The sequence below is a fragment of the Leptodactylus fuscus genome, chromosome 4 (assembly GCF_031893055.1).
Source record: "Leptodactylus fuscus isolate aLepFus1 chromosome 4, aLepFus1.hap2, whole genome shotgun sequence".
Taxonomy (NCBI): domain Eukaryota; kingdom Metazoa; phylum Chordata; class Amphibia; order Anura; family Leptodactylidae; genus Leptodactylus; species Leptodactylus fuscus.
In genome coordinates, this window is record NC_134268.1 from 90,834,687 (window position 1) to 90,848,311 (window position 13,625).

Consider the following 13,625-nt stretch of genomic DNA (forward strand, 5'->3'; position numbering starts at 1 on the left):
CAGGAGGTCCTATCTCACGTTGGACGAAGATTGTGGAAGCAGAAGCATTGCCTGGTCATGCAGAATGGGCTCTTTTGCTGCTATGTGCAGCTGGCAATGGAGTCTACATGGCAGGTGATTAGGGTTGAGCTGATCTTGACTTTTCAGGATCGATTTTAAAATCCGATTTCCGATCATTTTTCATTCGAACCCGATCTCTATCCCAATGCAAGTCAATGGGATTTTTTTTATTAATCGGAGATCGGATTTTAAAAGCAATCCTATTCGCTATACAGCATGGAATCTAACAATTGAACGCTTTAATTGTTAGAATCCACGCTGTGTAGTGAATCACTAAGTAGCCAGAGGATTTTTTTTTTAATCCTCTGGCTACTTAGTCCCCCCTGGTGTCCACTTACCTGCAGAGATGACTGCTCCAGTGCCTCAGAATGAGTGGAGCGTATACTCAGTGTGAAGGCTAAGCAAAGCATTGTGGGAAATAGTACCGATCTCGATCCCGCCTAAAAAGATCGTGTTCAGAATTCCAATTGCAATCGTGAAATTTTCTCGATCGCAGATTGGAATCCGATCTTTTCCAAACACGATCGCTCAACCCTACAGGTGATGTTGCCCACCCAGGAAGGTCACAAGAGGGATGTACAAAACCTTTGCCTGGCTAGAGGTAGTACTGTAGGAACTGTTGAAATTTTGGTCTGATGATGGGGCAGGAAGAGCCCCAGAGGTGACAATTTATATGACAATTCAACTGCAGCTGGACTCGATGGACTATAATTCTGTGGGGGTGTCACTGCAGGGTTACAAGTGTATCTTAACCATTATCAACCATATCACTTAGTGTGCAGTAGTGGTTCCCATCAAAGACTTCTTAGTAGGCAGCACAGGCCCTGTGAAAATACTTTATAATTGCCCTGTTGAACTCCAGGGGGGCTATTTAAGGGGCAATCGATCAAGAAGCTGTGCAGGCTGTACCAGATATAGAAGACGCGCACCACCTCGTATTATCCTCTAGGGAACATGAATACAAGGATGTCAACAGATGAATCACACTCTGTTGCAGCTGTCGCACACTCTGGAAGAACAAAAGAAGGAACTGTGGTCGAACTACATAGCCAAGTTGGTGTGGGTGTGTAATAACATAACACAATGCATGTGTGATTATTGGGTTTGCCTCTTTTTTATGCTGATAGGACCGGATATAATACGAGATGCCTGCTAGATATGATGAGCCTCCAGCAACATAATTCAGACAAAGTCTTTAAGAAACTAGTAAAAGTTTTTAAGAAATTTAAATTTCTTACTGATTATAATAAATACCCTTGTTATTGTAAGTATGGGGTATAAAGTGTCATTGTCATTTCATCTTTGTTTTATTTATTTTATTTTTAATGTGTACGGGAAGACATTTTAAGGGTATGCTCACACACGGTTTTTGCAGGTGAATTTTGAAGCTAAATCCGTCTCAAAATCTGCTTCAAAAAATGTCTCCCATTCATTTCAATGGGAGTCATTAGCAGTTATTTGAAGAAAAAAAAAGTCAGCTACAGGGAAAAAAAAGCGACATGACATCTTCTGGCAGATTCTGCCTTGAAAAACCCATTGAAATGAATGCGAAGCGAAAACAACACGATGCGGTTTTTGTTATGTTTTTTTGATGTGTATTTTAAAGGGAAGTTTCCAGGTTCATATAAAAACCACAGCAAAAACCGAGACAAAACTGCAATGAAAAACATGACAAAGATTGTGACAAAAACCGCGTAAAGTAAACAAAAATGCGTCACTATAACGTTTCATAATCCCTGAAGCAGATTTTTTCAGCCTGCAAAAACTCTGTGGACATACACTAAAATGTATATGCAGTTATAAAACCACTTTTCATAAAATAATAGTAAAGGTGAATATAAGAAGCTCTGTAAAATATCTTATTAAAGGAATCTGATTGGCTCACAACTTATTAGGCTGCTCTCTTTCTTCTTATCTTCAGTCTGTTTACAGTCTCCATAATCACCACATACACAGAACTCGATGAACAGCAGACGAGAGAAGAGTAGTCTCCTGTTTCAATTTAAGGCCCCGTTCACACGGGGCAAGAGGGGGTGGATTTTGGCGCTGAATCCACATCATAATCCACCCCCTCGGTATAGCGGTCTATGTAGACCGCTAGCTTACTTTTTTAAGTGAACGGCATGTTGCCACTCACGAAAAAAAGAAGCGAGCTGCCCTTTCTTCAGGTGGATTCCGCGGCTGATTCAGCTGCGGCGTCCACCTTCCGGCAGCACGCTCCGGTCTGGGCCCATTCATTTGGGCCTACTCCGGAGAGGAAAGCCGCGACAGGCGTATTTTGGTCCTATTCTGATGCGGCTTCCCACCTCAAAATCAGGACCAAATACGCCCCCTTTGCCCCGTGTGAATTAGGCCAAATGCTTCATTCTGTGTAGTGGTAGACTCTTATCTTGTAGCATAGCAGTGTTAGAAGGTATGCTTGACTCACAATGTAACAGCTACAATTATGTGGTAGGTATTTCAGCAGCTTCCTCTTACCCCCTCTCCATAGGTTAATATGTAAAAAATAACTGTAACTACAAAGTTTCTTATATTCACCTGAGTAAAGTGTATTCACACAGTATAATTTCTCAGTGTCCCCTTCATACAATATAATGTCTCATAGTAGCCCCTGCACACAGTATAAGGTCCCATAGTGGCCCCACCTATGAGCACGGGCATGACATCACAGGACGTGGAGTAGTGGGTGGGCTTAGCACCCATTCACTATAATGCTGGAGTGGAGTGGAGTGCCGTGATCTTTAATGGACACAGGGCAAAGCTCCAGGGCCGGAGTTATACCAGGAGGAGGATTACATGCATGTTGTTTTCATCTATTTTCTGCAAAATCACATGGCTTTACCAGATTCTTGAAAGACAAAGTTAGCTCTCTGTGTCATAACATAAAATGACTTTATGTAGGTAGATTTTAATTTGTCATTCTATATTACAGTACTAATTGGTATCTTACCCAGGTTTCCCGGGACCCTGAAAGCTAATCTATCAAGGTATGGCAGAATTATGTAAAAAGGAGTGTGATTTGTTTAGATATAGTATTCAGTATTCCCTATTACAGTTCCACATACTATGCTAACACATCTTTTCAGAACCCTGAAAGGCAAATCTGGTGATTTATGGTACAATTATGGAGAGAGGAGTGGAATTTATATAGAAAGAGAGAGAAGAGAGAGTATTCCCCCCTATTACAGCTTCTCATGTTTTGCTCACCAGGTTTCAAATAACTCTGAAAGTCAAAATCTTGCAAGCTTTGGCAAGTTTGCAAGCAGGGGGAGCTATTTAGGTATATTTAGTACTTAGTAGTTCCTGTAACAGAATTACCTGGTATGATACCCATCTGAACCTAAGACCCTGAAATGCAAGTCTAGCATGCCCTGGCATGATTCTGGAGCAACAAGGGAGAATTATTTTACACTATATTACTATATGCAGTAGTCCCTACTGCAGTATTACTAGGTAGGCTACAAAGATTTCCCAGGATCCTTAAAAGCACATCTGACATTATATGGAAGAGTTATATATAACGTATAATATTTAAGGGATATAGGAAAAATGGGAATTATTAAAGCATAATTTAAAATATGCCATTCAGCAGTTTGGGGAAGTTGGGTGACTTTCCCTGTGGAGCTTTACTGTGATGTATTGTTTTCCCTGTGCCTTAGGTACTGCCATACATGCCATTGTGTGTATGCTACTGCTTGCATTAGTGATACAACTGCTGGCGCTGTAACTATTTCCATTTCATTCAGTTATTTGGGGGATTCCTTCCAACAAAATGGCTACACTCATTCTATAGACAAAAAGCGTGCAGCCTAAACCCTGCACTCTCCCCCTAAACTTTCTGGCGCACGAGTATAAATACATAACTTTTCTCAATAATTTTTCATACTCTGTAATTATAATAGAAAACAAATGAAGAGAAGGGAAAATGAGGAGATGATGCGAGGTGTCATATAGGAATTTAGCTTTTTTTTTTTAAATTTGTGTGAATTCTAGATTTAGTGCGTCTTTAAGGGTTTTAAAGATACTCTGAGGTTTCTATCATCTGGCTGTTGGTGAGGGAGTGTCGCTGCCAGTCGCTGCCACTCTTTTGCTTGTGATCAGATGTGCACAATTATCATCATACAGTTTAGGCAAAGCTCTAGCAGTATTTTTTACATTTGCACCTTGAAGGGAGTCTGTCAGCAGCATGTTATACCGGTACCTTATAGTGCTCAGCGCAGCAAGCACAGCACTAGAATTTTGATTGTAGAATGGCTACTTTATTTTGGAAAAACCTTGCTTTTTATGTTTCTGTGCAAATTAGCTATAAGTGTAACGGGGACATGTTCAGGAACAGCTGAACGTAACAGCAAGATCTTCCTCTCACTGAGTACCTCTCTCAACTACACTGACGTAATCTGTGCTTTACCCCCTGCAACCTTGCCATGATGCTCAGCTGCCCCTGAACTCTTGCCCTACACATGCTTAGCTCATTTGCATAGGAATAAAATGCAGCTTTTCTGCAAAATTAAGCTTTAGCTTTGCAGTGCGCACTGGTTAGGCTCAGATGAATGGGCCTACTCAGCGGAGTGTCTCATGCTGTGGGTTCTCCTGCTGAAAAAGTCTCAGAATCTGTGGCAAGATTGAGTACGATGCTTCTTTTATTTTCCTCTCTCTGTGTCTTGGGCAGGAAGCAGCAGCACCTTTAATGCCCCTAATGCAGAAGACATTGAGTTTCATCCCTGTGAAAGGCCCATTGTGCAGCTTCCAACAAGTAACACATCTTTGGGGAAGGTCTGTTATAGTCATAGCCACTTTCAGGTACAAAAATCCCAGTCGCAGTGACCAGCATTCCAACACGTTCTAGTGATGGCGAACTCCTTCTTCAGGCCAGTTACCCTGCAATGATTGATGATACCTAAGACCGACAGTAGCGGATAGGGAAGCTTGGCTGCAGTTCAGTGTTATTGTAAGAAATCTCAAATATTTATTCCATCTCCTGCACTCACTGTAATCACATTTTCACCATGTTGCCAGGAAGGGAGCTTTGACATAAAGCCATAAACTGACACAGGCTACCATTGTTGCACTTATGCAATTGCAATCACTGAAATAATATTAAATCGTTCTATATTTTCTTACCTGAAGAAGTGGGATGTCTAAAATGTCAATTTAAATGCAAAAGTCATAGAAACATCCTTTCATTATTGCATTTAATTTGTTTATTTCGAGCACATTGCTTAAAATGGTTTCCACTGCCTGATCTCATATACATGGAGCCATAGTGAAGTCTGACATTACAGGTATACCGCTAGAATACAGATCTGGTGGATAAAAATAAAATTCAGTTCATATAAAAATTAAAGATAATTTATTAAAAAAAAGAAAGCAGTGGAGACCATGGCTACATACTTCTTTACAGGGGTTGTCATACTACATTTCTGTTAGTGTATGCTGCAGGAAAAATTTATGAGCACAAAAAAAAAAAAAAAATTAAAACTTTAAAGGGGTTTTCCGGGCAAAACAAAAAAAGGTCTGTTGGTTCTATTAACAGGTTAATAAATGCACCGAAATAGCTTTAACCGTGTTTTGAGTGACTTCTGGCTTTCTCTGCGACCTCCTGTTCTCCTCTGCATTTGTTTACTTGGGTAGCTTTCCGCTGGCTTAGCCTACAACTACCATGATGCATTGCAGTTCACTCAGATTAGCCCTCACAACTCTCCCCCCCCCCCATTTCCCTAGCTAACCTACGGACTACTAGCCCTATCTACTAGAGATGAGCGAACACTAAAATGTTCGAGGTTCGAAATTCGATTCGAACAGCCGCTCAATGTTCGTGTGTTCGAACGGGTTTCGAACCCCATTATAGTCTATGGGGAACAGATACTCGTTAAGGGGGAAACCCAAATCCGTGTCTGGAGGGTCACCAAGTCCACTATGACACCCCAGGAAATGATGCCAACACCTCTGGAATGACACTGGGACAGCAGGGGAAGCATGCCTGGGGGCATCTAACACACCAAAGACCCTCTATTACCCCAACATCACTGCCTAACAACTACACACTTTCCACATTCAAAAAAACCTCTATCAAAGTGGGAAAATACCTGGAAACCTTCTTTACTCCCCAAATGGATGGACACAAACCCCAATTTAAGCTCAACAAACAGTAACAACCACCCCTTTAAATCACGTTCCCCATGACAACCACAAATGGAATAGGCAATGGGAATTCCAAAAGCCCTCACCCTTAACTGTCATTTTGAGTGTGTGTGTGTGTGTGTGTGTGTGTGTGTGATGTGGTAAGACCTTCCAAAATTCACTTTTCTAGCCCTTAACATGAGCCCTTCCAAACAAAGTTACATGACCTTAAGCTGAGCTACCAGCAGAGATTGAGGCCCTTGGCATGAGTAGAGCCTTGCACCAGCAGTGTTTTTGGCACTTAGGGTGAGTTGAGCCTTGTACCAGCGTGTGTCCCTTAACATCAGGCGGGCCCTAAGTTCTGCGCTTTGCACAAAAGTTCCACATTAACTAGGCTGAATGGTACAAAGATTAGTAGGCCCGAGAACCAGGAACAGGTCTTGCAATGGCTGTCGGATAACGCTTAAAGCACATTGTCCACCAGCCAGTCAGCCTCTACCTCCTCTTACCCAACAGTCTTGTCCTCCTTCCACCCAAAATTCCCAATCTTCTCAGAACAATAACCCCAACTGTCCCTGCTCCCCAGAGCTGTTCTCCCTTCCTTTGACTGTACCGCAACCTGCCCCTCCATTTCGCGATTCCACGGACCTAACAGACGAGTATCTGTGTCCAGATGCTCAAACACTAGAGTCTCCTCCATTCCATCTCCGGTCGATTTGGTGGCGGATGACCAGCAACCCACCCTCATCGACGACGATGAGACGCAGTTGCTGTCAGGGCAGCCAGTTGACATGCGCATTGTGCAGGAGGAGGAGGCGAGACAGGAGTTGGAAGAGGAGGTGGTGGACGACGAGGACACCGACCCCACCTGGACAAGGCAGATGTCAAGCTGGGAAAGTAGTGTGGATGTTGAGGCAGGTGCAGCACCAAAAAGGGTAGCTAGAGGCAGAGACATGTCCAGAGGCAGAGGTCAGCTGCTTTGCCGAAGCCAGGCCAGACCCGGAATGTCCGAAGATGTTCCCTTTTGTACCCAGCCCAGAAAAACTCCCCCATCGAGGGCACGTTTCTTGAAGGTGTAGAGTTTTTTCAAGGAATGCGCCGAGGACAGATATAGTGTCGTCTACACAATTTGCCTCTCGAAATCGAGTAGGGGCCCTGAGAAGAGCAACCTGTCCACCACTTCAATGCACCGTCATTTGGAATCCAAGCAATGGAATCAGTGGCAGGCAGCAACGGCAGGACAAACGTCGCCCGCCGTTCATGCCACTGCCTCTGCTCACAGTGCTGGCGATGCACTCCAGAGGACGAGCCAGGACATCACTTCATCTGCCTCCGCCACTTTGTTGACCTCCCTCATCCTCCCCTGTTTCTGTCTTATCTCCTTCTCCTGCACCATCAAAGGCACCATCAGGCGCTTCTTTACAACAACCCACCATCTCTCAGACATTGGAGCGCCGGCAGAAATACACTGCTAACCACCCACCCACGCAAGCCTAGAACGCCAACATCGCTAAACTGCTGGCCCAGGAGAGGTTGGCGTTCCGGCTTGTTGAAACTCCCGCCTTCCCGGACCTGATGGCAACTGTGGCACCTCACTATGCCGTCCCTAGCCGTCTCAACTTCTCCCGGTGTGGCGTCCCCGCCTTGCACCAGCACGTGTCACTCAACATCAGGTGGGCCCTTAGTTCCGCGCTTTGCTGCAAGGTCCACTTGACCACCGACACTTGGACAAGCGCCTGTGGTCAGGGATGCTGCAGTGCTTATCTTTAATGACAGGCAGGGTGAATGTGGTGGAGTCTGTTCCCCGGGTGCAAACTGGGGTGGCCTATCTCCTCTCCCAGGCCAAAATTCATGGCAGGAGTAGACTGAAACCCTACGACGCTGCAACCTCCACCACAGCTACTAGCGGCAAACGCTAAAACACTGGTGTGGGGAGACGTCAGCAGGCGGTGCTGAAGCTCATCAGCTTGGGGGACAGACAGCACAGTGCCTCCGAGGTCAGGGATGCCATCCTGGCTGAGATGGCATTTTTTTTTCCCTGCTACACCTGGGGCCTGGCATTTTTACGCCTGTGATAATGGCTGGAACCTGGTAGCGGCTCTGGAGCTTGCCAGCCTCCAACACGTTCCATGTTTGGCCCACGTCTAACCTAGTGGTGCAAAGTTTTTTAAAAACATACCCAAATGTACCGAAGCTACTGTTGAAAATGCGGCGCTTGTGCGCCCACTTTTGCAAGTGCACAGGAGTCGCTGCTAGCCTAAAAACACTCTAGCAAGGCCTACATCTGTCCAAACACAGGCTGTTGTCCGTCATTCACACACGCTGAAACCCTACAATACCATATCTTGAGCAGGGTGTGTGAGCTGCACAGACCTTTGATGGAGTTCCATCTACAAAACCCAAGGGTTCCTCAAAGTCAGCAACCAAAGTTTCTGCACCATGAGTTTCCAGGGGTGGCAGAGTTATGGCTAGGGGAAGAGGCATGGATAGGGATGATGTCTAGGGGCAAAAGCAGTGTGGATGTGGAGGCAAGCTAAGCAGGAAAAACTGGGGGTACAAGCTAAGGCATGGACTGGGGTGATGTCTAGGGGCAAAAGCAGTGTGGATGTGGAGGCAAGCTAAGCAGGAAAAACTGGGGGTACAAGCTAAGGCATGGACTGGGGTGATGTCTAGGGGCAAAAGCAGTGTGGATGTGGAGGCAAGCTAAGCAGGAAAAACTGGGGGTACAAGCTAAGGCATGGACTGGGGTGATGTCTAGGGGCAAAAGCAGTGTGGATGTGGAGGCAAGCAAAGCAGGGAAAATGGTGGCTAGAGGCAAAGGGATGTCCATAGGCAGCAAGGGCAAAGATGCAAAACTCTCCCGTTTCAAGAATTTTCCTGACTTGTTTCCCCACAAAACATTCCTGGGAGGAGGGCTGAAACACCACCCTCCTCCTCCTCCGCTGTTAGATTTACCCCAGCTACGAGCTGAAAACGCTGCAACACTGGTGTGGGGAGACGTCAGCAGGCTGGGCTGAAGCTCATCAGCTTGGGAGACGGACAGCACACTGCCTCTGAGGTCAGGGATGCCATCCTGGATGAGATGGCAATTTGTTTATCCCCGCTGCCCCTGGGGCCAGGTTTTTTAGCTTGTTGGAGGGCTCTGGAGCTTGCCAGCCTCCAACACGTTCCATGCCTGGCCCACATGTTCAATGTAGTGGTGCAATGATTTTTAAAAACATACCCCAAATTAGCTGAGCTAAGGGTGAAAGTGCGGCACTTGGACACCCACTTTCCCAAGTCTACAGTACCTGGAGCTAGCCGCAATACACTCCAGCAAGGCCTACATCTGCCTGAAGCACCTACTGTTGTGCGAGGTCACCACACGCTCTAACCCTAGATACCGTATGTTCAGCAGGGTGTGTGAGCAGCAGAGACCTTTGATGGAGTACCAGCTACAAAACCCAAGGGTTCCTCAGAGTCAGCTCCCTCACTTTCTGCACCATGAGTTTCCATGGGTGGCAGACTTATGGCTAGAGGCACAGGCATGGATAGGGGTGATGTGTAGGGGCAAAAGCAGTGTGGATGTGGAGGCAAGCTAAGCAGCAAAAACTGGGGGTACAAGCAGCCGGTGACATCATCACTGACAAGCACAGCTGTCTGTCAGCTGACAGGCTGACTTTCACCAAAATGAACAGACAATGGATAGACTCATCATATACATGTCAGTTACATGACAAATTTAGTGCAATTTGCAAGTCCAAGATGGTTTGGAGATCTGCGGAGAGGAATCTCACCACCTCTTGCGGGTGCCATCATTTGGAAGGCAAGCCCTGGGCTCAGTGGGTGAGAGCAAGCGCAGGATAATCGTCGTTTGGCCTGGCGGCCACTGCCTCTTCCACTGTTGACAGGGCTGGCGCTGCAGTCCAGACCAGGAGCCAGGACACCTCCACATCTGCCTCTGACACTTTGGGGAGTTCACCCTTATCCTCACCTTTTCCTGCCATTTCTCCTTTTGCCCGCGCCATCATGCGCCTCTTCCCAGCAACTCCCCATCTCCCAAGCCTTTCATTTCATGCTAAAGTACAGCGCAACCCACCCACATGCCCAAGGCTTCAACGGCCTCATCTCAAGAAATCTGGCCCAGGAGATGTTGGAATCCCGGCTGGGGGACACTCTGCCCTTTTTGGGCAGAGTGTCTACTGCGCCACCGCACTGTGCCGTCCACACCAGCACTTTCCCCCAAACATGAGGCGGTCCCTAAATTCAGCGCTTAGCCCTAAAGTTCCATGTGACCAGTTACGAATGGACAAGTGCATGCGGACAGGGACGCTACCTTTCAATTTGGGCACAGTGGTTGAATGTAGTTGAGGCGTGGACCGGGTCGCAAAATGTGGTGGCCTGACTTGTCTCCCCACACAACATTCCTGGGAGGAGGGCTGAAACACCACCCTCCTCCGCTGTTAAATTGACCCCAGCTACGAGCTGGAAACGCTGCAACACTGGTGTGGGGAGACGTCAGCGGGCCGTGCTGAAGCTCATCAGCTTGGGGGCCAGACAGCACACTGCCTACAAAGTGAGTCATGCCATCCTCGATGAGACGGCAATGTGGTTTTTGCCACTGCACCTGGGCCCAGGCATGTTGTCATGTGTGATAATGGCCATAACCTGGGATTGGCTCTGTAGCTTGGCAGCCTGCAACATATTCCATGCCTGGGCCACGTTTTTAACTCATTGCTGCTAATCTTTTGAAAAAGGTACCCCAATGTTCCTGAGCTACTGGTGAAAGTGTGGCGCTTGTGCGGATAGTTTTTAAAGTGTATAGTTGCCGCTGCTAGCCTCTATGCACTCCTACAACGCCTGTACCTGCTGGAACAACGGCTGTTGTGCGACGTCTCCACACTGCTGGCACTAAACATATCATGTGTTGAGCAGAGTGTGTGAGCAGCACAGACCTTTGATGTAGTTCCAACTCCAAAACCCTCGGGTTCGTCAAAGTCAACTCCCTCAGTTGCTCAACCATGAGTGGCCATGGGTGGCAGACTTATGTGAAATCCCATCCCATCCATTGCACTGGACACGAAACATTAGCATGCGCTCAGCACAACTTCGGATATGGCAGATGCGTTAAGCAGGGTGCAGGGTACAACACAGACCAGGCCCGAGCACCAGGAACAGGTGTTAGAAATACTGCAGCATCTGCCATTTCCTTCCAATTTTGGGGTTTTGGACCCGCCACCGACTTGTCTGGACCTAAGTGGGGATCATGAGACACAGTTGCCATCAAGGCAAGCTGTGGTCATGTGCGGTTTGCAGTAAGGGGGCAGTGCGCAATTGGAAGAGGAGTTGGTGGATGACGAGGCCACCGACCCCACATGGACAGGGGTGATGTCTAGGGGCTAAAGCAGTGTAGATGTAGAGGGAAGCTAAATCAACAAAAAACCTGGGTAGAAGCAAAGGCATAAACTGGGGTGATGTTTAGGGGTGAAAGCAGAGTAGATGTGGAGGGAAGCTAAGCAGCAAAAACAGTGGGTAGAAGCAAAGGCATGCAAAACTCTACCCTGTTGGAAGACTTATTCCTAGGTCTGGAACACGTTAATGGCCCCCCTGGACAAATTACTGCCACTCAGGGGCCTAGTGTCACCAGGAGGGACAAGTATAGGCGCATGTTGTGGGAATACCTGGCCGACACCAGCTCTGTCCTCTCCGATCCCTCTGTGCTCTACAGCCTAAACTTATTTTCTCATCTTTTTTTCTGAACTGCACATCTCTTGCCTGCTTCCTTTGGGATCTTAAAAATGGTGGTCCACTTCCACAGATGGTAACTTCAATAGACAGTGTAACGGGAGTAGCTGAGGGATCGCTGTCTTAACCACTTTTTGGCACAAAATTAACTTCCAAAGCCAAATATGGTGCAAGTATATGATGCAAGGACACCTACACACCTATCTCTGACACATTGGGGAGTTCACCCTCATGCGCCCTTTTGGCCTGCACCATCATGCGCCTCTTCCCAGCCACTCCACATTTCCCAAGCTTTTCATTGCAGGCAGAAGTACAATACAACCCACCCCCATGCCCAAGCCTGTAACAGCCTCATCGATAAACTGCTGGCCCTGGAGATGTTGGTGTTTGTTTATGCTTCTGGAGACCCAGGCCTTCCGTCAGCAGATGGCAGCTGGGGCACCTCCCTATGCTGGGCCTAGCCGTTACTACTTCTCTTGGTGTGCTGTCTCTGCCTTGCGCCTGCATGTGTCCCATAACATCAGTCGGGCCCAGAGCTCTGCGCTTTGCTGCAAGGTCCACTTGACCACCGACACATGGACAAGCGCCTGTGGTCAGGGATGCTGCAGTGCTTATCTTTAATGACAGGCAGGGTGAATGTGGTGGAGTCTGTTCCCCGGGTGCAAACTGGGGTGGCCTATCTCCTCTCCCAGGCCAAAATTCATGGCAGGAGTAGACTGAAACCCTACGAAGCTGCAACCTCCACCCCAGCTACTAGCGGAAAACACTGTAACACTGGCATGGGGAGATGTCAGTAGGCCGTGCTGAAACTGATCAGCTTGGGGGACAGACAGCACAGTGCCTCCGAGGTCAGGGATGCCATCCTGGCTGAGATGGCATTTTTTTTTCCCTGCTACACCTGGGGCCTGGCATTTTTGCGCCTGTGATAATGGCTGGAACCTGGTAGCAGATCTGGAGCTTGCCAGACTCAAACACGGTCCACGCATGGCCCACGTTTTCCAACTTGTTGGTGCCATGTTTCTTTGAAACCTACACCATTGTGCCTGATATACAGGTCAAAGTGGGGCCATTTTCGTAAGTGAGAACTAGCCTCTGCTAGGCAGAAAACATTCAGAGCACACTCCTCTCATCTTCGCACCGTTGGCTGGCGGAGGAAGACGAGGGGGTTGGAGTGGCATCTGATGTCCCTATCCCACACGAGGCTAGAGGGTGCACTTCAGTGCATCCCATTGCTTCACCACAAATGGTGTGAAGGGGAGTGGAAAATGGAGGAAATGGAGAGTGACCCTTACAGTTGGGGCCAGCAAAGGCATGCCAAGTAACACACTGGCACACATGGCTGACTTCATCTTGGGTTGCTTTTCAACACATATTTCACATCATGAAGAACAAATAATACTGGATTTTTTCAAGCCTCGAACCCCGGTCTAGGTCTAATGTCTGTTCCTTTCTTATATTAGGGGAGAGGGGAAAAAAATTACTTCAGTGATACGTTTAGCGTACATAGACTGACTATTAATGTGTATCCCACTTAGTGTTGTTAGGGTTACACACCGTCACAACCTGGCTAAAGCTTCTATAGCTGTTAATAAAGTCAACATAACTTTACGGTATCCAAAAAGACAGCTGGTACCGACAGAGAGCAAGACAAATGTCACCCAAAGCTGTGAGCTCTGAACACCCACAGTGACTTTGGCGTCATCATCATTATAAGGGAGCGG